Source organism: Thunnus albacares, chromosome 5 (genome assembly GCF_914725855.1).
Source record: "Thunnus albacares chromosome 5, fThuAlb1.1, whole genome shotgun sequence".
Classification (NCBI taxonomy): Eukaryota; Metazoa; Chordata; class Actinopteri; order Scombriformes; family Scombridae; genus Thunnus; species Thunnus albacares.
In genome coordinates, this window is record NC_058110.1 from 22488916 (window position 1) to 22506384 (window position 17469).

A 17469-nucleotide genomic window follows, 5' to 3' on the forward strand; every position below is an offset into this window, starting at 1 on the left:
GTTACCTTCTCATCTGAAAAAATATAAAAACTTAATAAAGTGACATATTAACAATCCTACAGCAAAAATCATGACATTTTTAGGGCTGGCACCACTGTTGCAATCCAGCCAAAATCAGGAGTAAGAGTCTTCAGCCATGCTAAGTACAGCCTCTGCGAGACATGCCAACATGCTAACATGCTCACAGTGACAATGCTAACATGCTGATGGTCTGCAGGCACAGTGTTTACCATATTCACATCTTAGCTGTGTGTGTTAGCATGCTAGCATTTGCTAATTAGCACTAAGCACAATATACTCCTGGTATAGGTGGTGAAAATGTCTTTAGTTTTGCAGGTATTCAGTCACTGAAGAACTAAATTTGATCTGAAGGTAGCGTTAGATGAAACACCAATAGATCACCAAAATTAGTACAATTCATTCTGACAGGGACATGAATGTACAAAATCTCATAGCAATCCATCTAATAGTGGTTGAGATCTTTCACTTAAAACCACAAAAATAACATCCTTATGGTGGCGCTAGAGGAAATGTGAGTGGATTACCATTCAAGTCATTAAGAAAAATTTATTTACAAAATGTCATTGCAATCCATCCAATACTTGTTGAGATATTTCAGTCTGGACCACAGTTGACCACAATGGTAGGTTTACCAATGGACTGCCATCCCTAGAGCTGTGCCACTAGCATGGATAGAAATTAATGCAATTCAACCACCCGAAAAGAATCATCCCTTTTATGGAAAGAGTTAGAGGCGTCATGCATAATTTAAGCTGATTTCATTTCAAATTTTCTAACAAGGCAATTTATGTTATCTATGTAAATGGAAAAGTACCACTACACCCCAGAGATGATGCCGAAAAAAGTCAACAATGCCTGCGTGATCCATTAAATCATCTATTCCCAAGAGGCTGCAGTTGAATTACTTCACATACAAAAATCTTTGGTTTCCCTTCATGAGATCTGCATCACTCTAAACGACTTTAACGAGATGAGAATGTGATGCAGGCAAAGCTGTTAACTATTACACCTCCTTTGTGAAAACCACACACACACACACACACACTCTCAAATACTTCTAACCAACAGATCCTCTCCATTGCTGCACCACCTGCCTCTCATCAACCCCCTCATCAAGCAGAATAAGATCACTGTTAATCCACTTGTCTCAGCCCAACAGTGCTCCCACTGCAGGGCTCAGCTGTTCCCTCAGGGCTCCCTGGAAGTCAGGAGTATAGAAAGGTGCTGGAAGCCTACATACTCCCTTATGCCTCTCCTGCTCTAACATTCTTTTTCTCTTTTTTACACACACATGTATCTTCGTTCTTTTTTTGTTTCTGTATTCTGTTTTTTCCTCTATAAAGGAGTGGACTTCAGAAAGCCATGCACACACTGTGTATGCCTAGGTTTCATTGGAAGTGGCAACCAAAACTTGTAGTGTTTATATGTGTGTCTGACCCCGCTGTGTGGTCACTCAGTCCTGTGGCACAACAAATCCTGCCCTCTTCATTTTGGTCTTGATTTGTATTTGTGTTCTTTCACAGCGTCCCGCTAGGTCCCTAAATGTTTCTCTGAGTATTTCTGATTGTGTTGTTCCATCAATGGCGGCCCTCTCATCTGGTGAGGGAGTTCACAAAAGTGGGGGGAGTTATGGGAGTTATTTTGGCTGCAGAGTCCTCCAGTGCACCAACAGGGGAGATCCAGTACCAAGGAGGTAATTGAATTTGAGGTTTGAGCTAATGATTTTTCCAACAGCGGGACGTTCCTCCCTTCTCCTGGGCTCGCAGTGTCATGCATGGCCTGCACAGAGCGTCGCTCAGGCAAGCCCTAAATCATCCAATAATGGCTTTGGAGAAGCTAAGTACATCTTACTCTTTTAACAGGCATGGTTTAATAGCACTTGTTAATCCAACAACATATACAAAGTTTTCCATTTTGTATAGTCTTATAGGCTTCGCTGAACAGATGTTTAACTAGATTCATTGCCTTTGGACAAGAGCGTCATTGATAAAAAACAATTAGGGCTAATGAATCTCAGTGAGCTCAGGATACTTTATTATACCTTCACATATGAATTCATTAGTTGTCTTGTTTGGGTTATTATTGTCTTTAACTCAGGGAATTGGTTTAACCAGTTAACCAATCCACAGACATCTACATCAGTATTTCCTGACAAGAACCTGTTGAGCCTCAAGTTAGTCAGGTCTGAAAGGCTGTCTACCTTTGTTCTCTGATCATCGATTACTGGAGCAGTGAATTATGTATGAATTGAATTGTATGAATGATTTTTCCTTTTTTACCTTTACAACCACTAAAATGTCAAATACTGACATGTCTCGGGTTATACAGTGACATTTCTTATTAGTTTTAAAACCTATAACACTAAATTAATTATTTTTTTTATGTATTTATTGAATACCTAAGTTTATACTTTTAAGTATCCTTAAAAGCAGTGTAAGTGTAAACTCTGTTAGACCTCATGCTGTCTTTTGACCCAGACAGATAGACAGCTTTGAAGCTGCTCTTACATTTGAAACCCGGCAACTTCAAGGCTGATTGGTCTCCATTTGTAGTTCAGTCAGGAACAGAGATTTCTCCCCTTGGACCCCTTGTCTCTTCACCTCCATTGTTATCCTTTTATCCTTTTCATGTTGCTCCACATAATCTGCATCTCACTTTCTGTCCTTTCTTTCACCAAATCTTATTCAGTTATCTCCCCTCTATTAAGCTACTTTATATATTTATTTCTCTTTCCAGCAAGGAAGCAGCTCTTATCACCAAATGAGTCGGTATCATAATTGTTCCTTTTATTCCAACTCAGCTCAGCCCACTGCTCACATACACACACACACACACACACACACACACACTATTGTCATCCCTGGTGCTGTGCTGCAACCTATTTAGGTGCGACATCTTGTCGCTGTCCTTCATCTGCACAGACTCACTGCTAATGGCCACCAGGTTTTTCTCATTAGTTAATTGTGTTTTGTGATAATGTCTACTGCTTTGAGCTGTTAGCTGAATGACTTTTAGGCTAATGGTAACTGATCACCTCTGTACACAGATCTAAAGTGGCCTTTTTTTTGTACTTGTTGCATTGTCACTGCCATCCATTATACCTGACTGCATTCTTAGTTCAATCAGACAGCCAAGCTCATGTTTGTCTTGTTGAACTCTAGTGAACTTTGCTGCAGAATCCCATTGCAGTATGACTGGTGTCAGAGGCCAGTAAAAAAGGCTCTATCAGAGATAATGGTGGCGCCCACTGGACTATATGTAATCATACTCTTACCGGTAGCTGCCCGATATAATTTTCCTCTCAGCCTGTAATTCCGGTTTTCCAGTCATGGAGGTGTAAGTGATGCATATTTACAAGTTCAGTGGGAACACCTGTAACAGCTCCAGAATGTCACATACATATAAAGATTTGTTCTTCTTTGATCTCTTGAGATCTGATCCATTTGTCCCACCGCATTGTCTATTTCTTTTGTACTGTCACAGTCAATTTAAATTTCTTTGTTTGCTTTGGAACGACTGGTGTGAGTCATTACTTGTCCATTGTTGATTGCGTTGCTGCACAAAATCACTGGTTTTCAGAAAAAGGCTACAGCACTGACAGAGAGTGTCAAATGAATCATGCCTTCAATGGCTACTCTCTCCACTCTTTTTATTTTGGGTTGGTATCCAACTCTATATAGTCAGTATTGGATTCCCTTGTTGCACCATTTTTTCAGTGCATATTGAGGTATCTTCTGCACTTTTTGTTTGCAGTACAATGATGCATGAATATGTGGTGCTGAAGCAATATTTGGAATGACGCTCAGCCCAATTCAAACCTCTCGGCCCCATCTGCTGTTCCTTGGAAAATAGTGTGAATACTTAAACCGAAATTATACTTTCTACATCCATGAGTATGTGAGGGTCCACTAAGGATATCTGCGTACCTCCAATTTGTTGTAACCACGCCACAATGCTACAAGGGCACTGCAAAATATGTCTTCTTGTAGATCTACTGCGCATGTGTGGAACGCATGTAGTATAAACAGAACTACTATGTGTCTGTGGTCACTACAGCTGTCTGTGTATGTGTCCACATGGGAGTATATTCAGGCCTTTAGAAAGAGACTTGCTTACATTCTAATATGTGAGCAGGTGCCAACCAGGATGGCCGCTTGTTGCAGTTGCTCTCGCTCTTTTCGCACTTTTTCCTAAATATCTCTTTCTCTCTTGTTCTATCTTTGTTATTTTTAGCTTAGCTAAGTAACAAAGTCGTGCCCTTGTCAAACCATGTAGTTTAGAGGGGTTTTGATCACTTTTCTGGTGGTTGGTGTACTTTTTTGCTTGAGCATCGTGCCGCCAGTACACAACAACTCTGCAGCTCCATTGTTTACAGCTGGGATCAGCTGATGGTGCTCCAACCTTATGTCCTGGATTGTCAACTACCTGACTGGCAGACCACTGTTGCACTTGCAACACTGTGTGTCAGACAGAGTTGTCAACAACACTGGGGCCCCACAGCAACAGTCCTGTCTCCCTTCTTGTTCACTCTACACCATGGATGTCAAGTACCACACAGAGTCCTGCCATCTTCAGAAGTTCTCTGATGACTCTACTATAGTTGGATGTATCAGCAATGGCGAGGAGGCTGAGCACAGGGCTGTGGTGGGAAACTTTGTCACATGGTGTGAGCAGAACTGTCTGTTGCTTAATGTGGCAAAGACAAAGGAGCTGGTTGTGGATCTGAGGAGGGCCAAGGCACCAGTGACCTCTGTTTCCATCCAGTGGGTCAGTGTGGACATTATGGAGGACTACAAGTACCTGGGAATGTACTTTGACAATAAACTGGACTGGGCTAAGAACACTAAAGCCCTCTATAAGAAGGGCCAGAGCCGTCTCTACTTTCTGAGGAGGCTGAAGTCCTTCAACATCTGAGGGACAATGCTGAGGATGTTTTATGAGTCTGTGGCGACCAGTGCTCTCTTGTTTGCTATTGTATGCTGGGACTGCAGGTTGAGGGTAGCAGACGCCAACAGACTCAAGAAACTGATCGGTAAGGCCAGTGACGTTGTGGGGGTGGAGCTGGACTCTCTTCAAGTTACGTGTCATCTTGGACAATGTCTCTCACCCACTCCATGATGTGCTGGTCAAGCGCAGGAGTATATTCAGTGCAAGACTCATTCCACAGAGATGCACCACAGGAAGTCATTCCTGCCTGTGGCCATCAAACTTTTCAACTCCTCCCCCAGAGTGTAAATAGACGGGACCCTTGAACTTATTTCACCCCTGTCAGCGGCTTCATAACCCTATAATTTATTTATAATTTATATTTTCAACTGTGCAATACTGACTTAACAGTGCAATCATTTTAGTGCAATAATTCAACAGTGCAATACTATACTACACTATTCTTGCATTTTAACACATTTATAGATCCCATTTCTCAGCATTAATATTTACACTGTTGTTATCTATTGTAGACGAAGCACATATTTTTACATATTTCTCATTTGTCTTATTTTCTATTTTTCTTATAATTTCCCTATGCTTATATATATATATTTCTATTCTTGAATATGAGCAACTGTACCATGACCCGATCCCCCCCCCGGGATCAATAAAGTATTTCTGATTCTGATTCTCCAGCATACCAGTAATACTTCATCATGCTACCTCGTCACGGCTGCACTGACAAAGTGGTCTCAGAACATTTGTGAAGGGCTCAGATAACTCATCTCCAGACTGAACACCAAAAGACATCTCTTTCATATGCACAGCACTTTACACATGCATGGGGAGCAGTAAATGCTTCCCATATGGCAGCATCCACACATTTGTCAGCCCTTCTGCGTTGGTTTAAAAAAATAAAAAAAACATTTGCGGCTAGTTCGCTGCCAGTAAAAGAGAGATTATGGAAATATATTGAGATTTATAACATTATTTCTGGAGAGAGTGCTGAGATTGTGAAATTCTCACACTGCTTTCACACTGAAACCAAACTGTTATCAGTCATCAACGTCAGAAAAGAAAAAGTCCTTTTTTTTACTTATCTTTTAATAAATTATATCTTACTCAACATGAGAAATTGTTCAATTTAAATAATGTATCACATTAGGGGAGTGTGGATACTGCTGTTACATATGTGTGCCATTGTCAGTACTGGAAGTAACCCTTGAGCGTAGCTATAGGTTACATAATCACACCAATGTTTTTATACTTGCCAACTAAGCAAGTAACATAATTACCTTTTAAAATGAACCAGAATTACATCAGCTTATTTGCATGTAACATCAAGTTACATACAGGATCTTACAGTATTTGTACTGTGGTGCTGTACTGTGCTAGCTGCACATATTACAAAAGCCAATAAAGTTGTTATCCAAATTTATGCAATTTTATTTAGTCGTTAAGAAGTATTTGAACATGAAAACTTGAGAGGTGAAATTGTTTGGTGGTTTCTTTGTGGAAACCCAACATGTTACTTTATTTACAGTAAGTGGGAAAAGTTTCAGTCAAATGTGCACCTAGTTTTTGAGCCGTTATGTAACTCAAAAGTTGCATAATAAGCCATATAGCATGACTCTTCACCACAGGTTAAATTGCAAAATAACACATTCAATGATAAAACACAGCAGTGTCTTCCCCATCGCTCTAACCCTGGAATCCATCAAAGTAAGGGCGAAATCAGGGGAAACAACAAACAGTTTAAGGGGGTTCAAGCCCTTTTCCCTGACAGCATCAAGATGGTTCAGGGAAATGCCTGACCTCTTAACGCTATGCCGAGGCTTTCAGTGCTTTTACTGCTAAAAGTGTTTTTGCATCACATGGAAACGGCTCAGCTATATGTGTTCAACTCCACTCTGCCATGATGTTTCGTGTGAAGAGACCAGTGGGAGGACGTGTAAAAATGCATAGCAACAGTCTCTTTCTCTCCTGTTCTCTCTCTCTCACACACATAATCGCACCAACGCACACACACATGCACAGACAAATAAATACACGCCTGCACAGATAGCACCCCCCTCCCACCACCACCCCCACCCCTGAAAACACAAGGCTCTGTGGAATAAAAAAAGGCCCATATTAAAGATTACACCCTTTGGCAAATTGATGTAAATGGCATCACACAACAGGAGTCGGCCTCAGTTTGTGAATCACCAGCAGCCGTTGTGGGGAAAACATGTGCCACTGCCTGCCCAGCTGCACTCCTCGCACAAGTCACAGGCTCGGTCTGGAAACTTGATCCTGTGTGTATGTGTGTGTGTGTGTGTGTTGCCATTTCAGACAGAGTCGCTCTCCTGTGGCAGCCCACTGCCACAGCTTTCCCTGTCATCATACCTGATCATGCCTGTCTGTCAAATCATTTTTGTAAAATTCGCCACAAAGAGGGGAGGCTTACGAACACAGAGCAGTATCCATTTCCCTCACTGAAACGCAGGATGGTGCCTTTGCAAGCAGCGTAGAGTGCGATTTGCCTGTTGAAACCCTGCAATTCTATTTAAGGCCATCCCACACACAGTGGGAGAGGAGCAGAAATGTGTCACCCTTTAATTACAGCTTTTCAGGTCCTTGTGAAATTTTGTGCCTCTGTAGGTAAGAGAGAGTCCTACTTTGGATTTCAGGAACACACCTCCAACAATTAGCACATCAGGGACGTGAACAATAGTGTGTGTGTGCGTGTGTGTTTGTGTGTGTGTGTGCTTTGATTGGTTTGATTTAAGCATTTTGGTTTATTGCCTTTTACTCTTTTTCACCACTTACATTCACTACTTAAATGATGTCCCTCTAGCTATTGGTGACAACACTATGTGAATGATGCAGACGGCCAAAAGTGTGTGTTATGTTCCCAATTATATCACCAGTATTGTCACCCACTCTGAGCTTTTCTCAGTCTGTTCTGCCAGCTGAACCGCAGAGCTTTATTCCTATAGGGTCAACCCCTTTCAATTAATTTCTTGTTAGTGCTGATCCAAATAAGCTGCAGTAAGAATTTAATCCTCATAACTGGATTACGAGCTGATTGGCGCTACATGAGAGCTGTTTGTTATTAAAATGAAGGGTTACATATTTCTGGATTTGATGGCATATTGACAGCCAATCCTAACTGATCGTTTAACTGTTAACAGCTGTGTTGTTGAAATCTGAATTTTGTTTGCCACAGAAAGGAGAATCAATTTTAGCTTCTATCAGGAGACAAGATCGAACTCTATTGGCTGTTTCTTTATGAGTGTCCTTGATAACGATTTGCCACGCAGGCCTCAGAGAGCCATTGAACACACAAACACACACACACACACACACACACATACACACCTCCCCTTCTGTGCACATGAGGATTAAGGAACAAGATGGAGGAATGAAGGACACTGAACTTGCTTGAAAGATTGCGTTTTAAAAGACTGAATTTTTTTTTCCACTCCTCTCCTCACTGAGAGCTAATCTGACAAAGAAATCTTCAGTCGTCTGTTCTATTTTCTGTCTTCCCCAAATGAACCGACGCACAAACTACTTTGTCATCTCCTGCATTTGTATTCCTACATTTTGATAAGCGAATAAAATATTTCCTGTAGAGCCTCTTGCTCAGCTGCCATGCTGTTATTCCTTTCATTACATGGGCGTATATCTGAGAGAGTGGGCAAGGGTTACTGTATTTACTCAACCAGGCTGACTCCATGGCGACCGTCTCCCGTGCCATTATCCTGTATGGAGGGTTACTGAGCTCTGGCGCACTTGTTCTCCCGCTGCGTGAGCTAATTCTCCCATCATTGAAAGGAAGGCTGGAGGTTTGAGGATTGTGAGGTATATATAGGTGTATGTGGACAGTCATGTGTGTGTGTACGTGTGTCTGGAAAGCTTTATTATTAATCAGGAATAACTGTGAGTTCAGCAGGGGAGGGGAAAGAGGCTAAGGGTTGACATTTCGGGCTGTTGTAAGTTCAGTAGGGAGGCTCACACACCAGCATCACTGGAGCAGTAGGTTACTGTTTCAGTCCTGCCCACAGCGCTTTGTTGTGTCGCTGTGAATCTGTAAAAATGCATTTAAACGTTTGTGAAAGGACAACGCATTGTGGCTCATTTCAACAGGAATATTATCCTCTTTTTTTTAACCTTAACATTTGTCACAGTGATTTTCCATCAGCGTCTATGTGTTTTACTGAACATACGAACTGTACCTGCCGACCCTTTTGGAAGCTAGGAAACAAGTAGAGGTGAAGAGGATGATATTACATTTCATCCATCTGTTGTCCCGTAAAATTGATTATATCAGTCGATTATGTAATACGTGTGAGGAATGATGTGAGCCAACAAATTAGTATCATAGTGTAGCCCTGAGAGCCAGCGTGAAGGATTCCAATATCAGTTGATGAAACCAATATTAATAAATGGATGTCAAAGCATATCGGTTTGATTTTTGTTTTGTAAAAGCAAAACTACAATCTGATGAATATCTAAATCTTCCTGTTCTACTTTTTTGTTGATGTGAAAGGCTTTTAGGCAGATGATTACCATTAAAAGTACTCTAAGAACGATTAGCAAAATAACAATAACAATAACGAAGAGCAGCTTTTGAATGTTTTCCTCAACATGTACGTTGAAAGAGCAGCGAAAAGCATGTTTGAAGTAGAAACATTATAAACTGAGCTCATTCAGTCATGTATTACAAGCATATTTGCATCTGAACAAGTATTGCCAAATTGAAGTAGCCAACTATTTTAGAGCTGCAACGATTAGTCGATTAATCAGTTGATCGACAGAAAATTAGTTTGATAATCGATTAATGGTTTTAAGTCATTTCTAGCTTTTTAAATGCAACTTTTCTGGTTAGTCCTCTATGATAGTAAACTGAATTTCTTCTGGTTGTGGACTGTTGGTCCAGAACAAACAAGACACTTTAGGTTGTATTTGGGAAGCAATTATAGACCAAACTCATTGAGAAAATAATTGACAGATTAATCGGTAATGAAAATAATTGTTAGTTGCAGCCCTAATCTATTATATATTGGTTTTGTACTGTATTCTCGATTGTGCAAATTGATTCATCACTTGGTATCACTAGATAATTGTATTGCCTCAGCAGTATCTGTAAAATGGACAAGTAAATTGACGAGGCCTGGCTGATAACACGATACATGGGACAATTCATCACAGGCCATCAAAAACATCCACTTTCTCAGTTTTTCAGCAGCCGGCCTCCCAAATAAATTTGCATTTCAATTTTTTCCCATAATTGACCTTTATGTACTTTGTCACATCATGTATTTGTGTGCCACAATATTCCCAATCTCCCAGGGGCACACTATTTAAGTGTTTGATGTTTTACAGTTTTGCAGGAAGGAGAGGCCTGCGGGGCAAACTAAACCACAACCACCTCTTTAACATTCAGAGTATATGTGTAGCCACACACACACACACACACACACGCAGAAAGGGAGCGAGAGTGAGCAGAAATGGTATGAGTAAAAAGCTTCCAACCTCCCACTGTACTCCGGCTTCAATATTTCACCGGATATGCTGAGTCTTTGAGAATGTGATGCGGTTGAAAGTGGTAAAGTGCTGCCATTACCAATAGAGGGGAGTGAATGACGTGACTTTGAATCTGCTGCATCTGATTTTAGTTGTTTCATCCACGTAGTTAATGGTTGAACAGCATTCATAAATCCTGAACAAGTTCTGCCTTCCATCTCACTGCAGCAGTGCCCTCAACAGGCAAAGGATGATTAATTACTGTGTGTTGGAAGAATAATTCCACACAGCGGTTGTTTACAATGAAATAATTGCCGACATACAGCCCTGAGATTAGCTGACAACTAAGAACCTGTCGAGACGATTAGCATCCTCTTTTATTTCAACTTTTGTGTATTAAAGGGGATGCAGGAGTGAACAGATTCCATCCAAAACTCCTCATCAGTTTCACTGATTGCAGCCTGTAATGTTTAGTATCTGATTTAATGCTTAAAGTCAAAGCACCAGTTAAGTATCCATGAAAATCTTAATAAGACTGTCTGCTTTATCAAATTTTTGTGTTGATTTAAAGAGGATAACTATAAATATACAGAACCAGAGAAATTCTAATTACTGCTGACATATTGTACGGTGGCAATAAAAGGAGATTAAAAGTGGACTCTGTGGTGCATTTGCTGTCATGGAGAGCGTACAGTTGATTTCGATTGGTTTTTCTCTCACTGTGAAGAGTTAATCGAGCCTTGGTCAGGCTCTGTGCTTCAGCCGAGCACCTCCTCTCATGTCAGCTTTTACATAAATAAGAGCTTTTTCTCTCCATCACTCCCTCTCCTTCTCTTTCTCTCATGCACACCCACACAGAGCCTGTCAGTGGCACATGAGGATGGGAGGAGGAAGGAGGGAGGTGGGTGAAGCATGACACGTGAAAAAGGAAAAGCGTTGCTCTTAACACTGCATCTACAGCCCTCTATCTATTGTTTCTCTATGTTTTTCTCTCTCCGTATGTGTTTCGAGTGTATTTTCTCTCGCTGGAATCTGAGCGATTGTGGATTTACACGCAGAGCCTCTTCTCTTTGTTCTCAAAATTACCTAATTTGTTATGAAGATCTTCTCTCCTCTGGCACCGAGATGTTGATTAATCTCAGTTAATTTATGTGTAAATTAAGACACTGCTAATTGGATCTAACTGAAGGAGAGGCAAATTATGGTAAAACTAAAACCAGATTCAGTGATGATTTATGATATGTAAAACATGATATGCCTACAGCATGTACATTATCACATTATATAACCCTGCCAGCAAGTATGAAAGAAGCCTGAAGATGGTAGATCTGTGCCTCCTGACAAAGACAGCGATCGAATGAAAAAAATATTACAGGTCCCTCACACTTTATAGTTAAATCAGTATAATCATACATTTCTTCACACACTAGTAAATGGGTGTTGTTCAAGATGAAGCACACCAACCAGTTGCCACGGCAACTTGCAGAGTTTTTCCAACTGACCTACAGTTGGCTGACTGCTGCCTTGCTGAGGTACAGTTTGGATGAGTTGTCCTCTCCTCCACTCACCAGTCACTGCGGATGGTTAAAATAGTAATCATCTTTGTCAAATAATTCATGTTTCAGTATGAGCCTGAGGGGAAAAAAAAAAATCCATTTCCCAAACTAAACCCATCACTCGATTATGCTTATTTGGGAGGTGTCAGGTGCGAACAGATTATAGCTAAACTTTGGCATTTGGTGAAATATGGTTTTAGTTAGATGATTAGTTAGTTAGTGCCCCAAAATGATATTTTGTATGTTTAAGATCACGTGACAAATAGCAGCTGTTGTAATTATGACTCTTGGACATCAGGAGCAAAGGAGGAAAGTCTGCAGAAGAGAGAAATCTGGGGTGGATGGGATGGCCTAAATCAAAGCCCTCCTTTAATTTTATCCACATCTTTTAAGTGTTGCATGACCATAACCACATGCTTATTGCTGTAACCATGACAACAAAGGTCCCCTAACCTTAACAAAGTACGTATCTCAACCCAACCCATGATCTTTCTCTAGCACTAATTAAGTCATCTTTGTGCCTAAACCAAACCAAGCATCATAATACATAATTACTTTTCAACATTGAGTTGTAATGTAATGTTTGGAAGGCACAGACAAATTATGTCATCCAGCTGATAGGGTGCATCAGATCAGAAAATGCGTCTATGTGTCGTTCTGGAGTGCATGGATTGAAGTACCTTCGCATTTAATTTGGAGGACTTGTGTTAAATATAAGCCACAGCCAGCAGCCGGTTAGCTTAGCTTAGTACAAAGACTGGAGACAGGGGGAAACAGCTCGCCTGGCTCTGTCCAAAGTCAACTAAATCTGCCCACCAGCACCTCTAAAGCTCACTTATTACCACATAATATCCTGTTTGTTTAATCTGTAGAAAAAACAAAGTTTAAAAATGACGGGGGGGTTATATGCAGGACTATCTCTTGGTTCTGAGCAGTTGCCAAGCAACCAGCAGAGACTCCAGGAAGTTACTGGACCCAGCAAGAAATAGCACAGCAAATAGTGCTGGCTGTAGCTTCATGTTTGACGGACAGATATGAGAGTGGTATCAGTCTTCTCATCTAACTCTCGGCAAGAAAGTAAATGAACGTATTTCCCATTTTAATTCTTTACAGTCACCCTAACAAGAGACCCTATTACAAAGAGGTGACAAATTGTAAACCACAGGTTATACTGTTATCCATACAGTGAGGATATTTTAGATCAGTGCAGGAATGTTTATGCAGATCGTGTGACAACAGTAATTTTTTTGTTTTCTCATTCCAGACAACATTCATATTTTATACTGTAATAACTCTGATGCAATCAAACATGTATGACCCCGCAGAGAGGGGGTCTTCTTCCCATCACCTCTGCAGTAAAAACATGCTTTGAAGTCATAAAATACAAGAAGATGACATTTGGCACTTTACAGGCTGCCTTTCCTCTTGAGACAAATGTCAAAAATATATTTAGCTATTCAACGTGATCTGAACCACAAAGTGTCACCCACTGAATGGCTCTAATGTTAGTAAGGATCTCATCGTGGTTTAAAGGTCAAATATTGAACAAAAATGAGGACAAAGTCAGGACAGATTGGAAGTTGTTTGTAACAATTTTAGAATACATGTTCAGCGGAGGGAAAAGAGTCTGGCGCTTCCAGCCAATCATGTCTTCAGCTGATTTCACTGATTAGTTTCTCCTATCTCGTGGAGGCTGTATTGATTGCTTGTAAAGAGAAGAGAAAGTGAAATCTCTTGGTCTTGCATGGCGCATGATTGTCTATTTGTGTTACACACTGTTAATTACAAGACCCTGAACCTTTCACAGCTTTACTAAAAGAAAAAACAAAACCTATCACTGAATCTACTTTTAGTGAGCTTTTCATTGGATATTTTAATACCTTTTTTCAATATCACACATTAAAACAGTGAATAATTAACATCAATGGAAGCAGCTTTCTGGGGGCAGAAAACTAAAAATGGTTCACATCTATTAAAGAATCTTATAATGTATTAAAGGGGAGAAAATGATTAACAACACTTGGAAATTGACAGTGCAATCAGCAACCATCTGACTACAGCTCTGTTGAGATGTATGAGTATTTATCTCAGCATGTTAATGTGAGTGCAATAAACAAGGCTTCATTTCCAGGAAGGCAAATTACCTAAATGTGGAAAATTACAAAGTAGAGAACACTGAAACATTTCTTTTCTCCCCAAATATGTTACCACTTCTCTCTGAGCCATGAATTACCCAAAAGTATGCCTCCTCCAGGAAACAGAAGTTCACAACTTATCTCTCCTCTCTCCTTGTGTTGCTGGGGAAGAACAGAGGAGTGTGTTATGACTAACCGCTCAGCCTGGCGAGCGTTTATTACGTCAAAAAGTCACACACTCATCAGCAGCCTTCTGTACCAGCTGAATGTGCATTCAGTTAAAACTTGGGGTACAAAGACTAGCCACGACACTGAAACAGTTTGACACGAAAGATGCGTCTTTGTGTAACAGTGCACAGTAGAGACTTACAGTGCATCTTAATAAGAAGGGTGTGAAGAGAGCATTAAGCGGAGCACTGTTGCAAACAGCGATGCTCCACTTGATCTAACAATATGTGTGCCAAAGTGGATTTCACATAACCCCACAATGGTTTTATTAATACTGTGCTAGAGAGGAAGAGGACACAACTTTATTGTTAGTAAGAATTTGTAGCTTCTCTACCATACTCCCTACGATATCAGACATTTTTTAAAGATTGACTTAATAAAATAGAAGGTGGAGGACTTGCTGATAGACGTTTTTTATAGCAGACATCATCATAGCAGGTAAAACACAGGTGTAACTAATAACCTTAATCTTGGCTTCATTTTACTGACATTCCCTAGTTAGCCATGTCACAGAGTCAGCATGCACAATACCACAGCCCAAGAACTGAATGTTGTGTTCATTATTCATTAATGTCATTCGTTAAACCTGTGGTTTTCCTGCTATGACATGTCAAACCGTGCAAAAGCCTCATTAAAAACGTGACATTTTTTAAAGGAATACTATGACTTTTTGGGGATTATATTCCTTCTCACCTTGACTCAGAAGATAAGATCAATATCTTTTTATCTTGCCATTCAATGCAGAGTAGCTCCGTGACATGTTTAGCTTAGCTTAGCACAAACACTGGAAGCACAGGGAAACAACTAGCGTAGATCCAGCAAAAGTGCCTTCCGACAAATCCAAAGCTGTAGTATGTACTAATTGTGTTCTGTGTATTTAACACTTGTAATTAAACAAGACAATGTTGTTAACTTATACACACTGGAGCTATTTCCTAACAAACAACAGCTGGGCCTGTGAATGTATGCAGCTTCTTTGTCATAGACCGTAAATAAAGATGGACGTAACAAGGTGTGACATCACACATTAGAGATGTTGTCTTCCATGCTCTGGGACACCAATCAGTGCACACTTGGTTTAACGCCAGCTACTTTAGCTGAGGGCAGGTATCTTAATCAAGTCACATTAAACTTGCAGAAATATTGCAACAATAGTTCGACTCAGTGTGAGTCCCAGTGCCGGGAAGAGCAGCAGGTGAGCGAACTGTCAATCACAACTGTCAATCAACGCTCACACAGCAGACATCAAAGCTACTATCAGTCTTTAAATCTTTTTAATGGAGCAATAATTTCCAATATGACCACCAGCACACTTAAAAGAGGGCCAAAATGTAACGATTGAGACTATAATGACTGAAAATTATTGACTTAGTATTTCTAGAGAGAAGTTAATGCTTTTTGAATGGGAGTCTATTGGAGCCAGCATCAAACAGGCGTCGGTGGCGTTGCACTTTAACGTGCTTCCACATTGGCTCCAGCTTCAAGACGTGGTAGTTGCCGCTTGTTTTTAGTCCTGTTCTCACAGTGAAGTTTCCAGCTTTGCACACTCCTATATCTGAACAAAACCCAGTTGATTGTTGTGTATTTCTGGCCAGCGTGCTAGCATAATACAAAATGAAAATAAAGCAGTTTTTGAGCTGTATAGAAGCACAGTTTTTTCATCCTGCCTGCAAAGCCACACAGACAATCATGACGCAAGCTGTAGCTGAAAGGTGCCTACTGAGCTATTAACATTATAAAGAGTGCTTTTTAGCCTTAGTTTTGTTGATGTGAGATGTCAAAATGTCTGCTGTGAAAATGGAAAGCAGAAAGTCATTTTTCACCTTCAATATCAATCTTTTCTCATATAACTCCCAGAAAGACAACAAAAACAAGCATTTTGGTACTATAGGTTTAATACATATACATATATATTTATATGTATGTATATATTCTATGACACAAAAGGTGGGAAAAGGAAATTAATTTAAATGTCAGAATGTAGTGAAAACTGTAGTTAGGTTTCATATCGCCAACATAAGTCACGTTTGAGCAGATGTCTGACCGGCGCAACAGGCTGCCGGTTTCCCAGCAGGCGTACTCTCTCTCAGCCTCCATACACTAATGAAGAACAGCCTCAGGCCAGACTAGAGGCTCAAGGTTACATACCTGCGATCTCTCCTCACAAAGAAATCAGCAGCACCCATCTTAGAGAGATAAACAGTACTCAGCTCTGCTTGGATGGAGGCTGACTCACTGTCTCAGTCTGTGGAAATGTCTGCTGTTCCTTGGCCACGGCTTAAGCTCTCTTTTCTGCGATTTCTAATCTTCTGGAAACAGTGTTGCTGTCGGAAACCGCCAGAGAAGACCCAAGAAATCATTTTGAATCAGAAATGTCAGAACCTGTTCACACTTGCACACAGATCATCATGCAGTATTGTTTTTGTCATTAAACTGATTTGACCTTCATACATGATCTACAGACACAGAAACACATGACTTTACAACAACCTCAGCAAGTTCAATAATCACTATGTGTTTTTCAAACTCATGTCAGGCTCTGACATCACTATTGTTTCCTTCACTTTACACTAATTGACTCTAATATCTCTCTGCTCATCAGCTTTCAAAATAACAAGCCATGTGATGTAAACAGAAATCATTCTTGCTCTCGTTGCTGGCTCACTAAATATTCGAGCTGCCTGCAAAATGGGTTGCATGTTATTTTCATACGTCGGTGGTTGAGGCGATACCTAGCCCCGTTAATTATTCATGTGTCAGAAAATGTGTGCACCTGTTCTCCTCTCAGACAGAGAGAAGGAGGAGAAGATGAAATTGATCTTGATTCCATACATCCGTAAAGCAGTGAATGCAGATACAGCAGTGTCAGCTGATAATGATGTCTTGGGACTGCTCTGCTACTGAAATATTATTTAGATGCTTTGGTTCAGACTGAAATATCTCAGCAACTATTGGATAGATTGTCATGAAATTTTGCACAGACTTCCATAGTTCCCAGAGGATGAAGGGTAATGACTTTTATGATCCCCTGACTTGTTATTTTGTGCCACCATGACATTTTGTGTGAAATGTCTTGAAAACAATTG

At 40.4% G+C, this 17469-nt stretch overlaps 1 protein-coding gene across 2 annotated transcripts in view; it reads left to right on the plus strand.

The window, feature by feature from the left end:
• The window catches only part of LOC122981674 (prickle-like protein 2), a 37168-nt gene that overhangs the window by 9476 nt on the left and 10223 nt on the right, over positions 1–17469 (plus strand). The gene's annotated exons all lie outside the window — the stretch shown is intronic.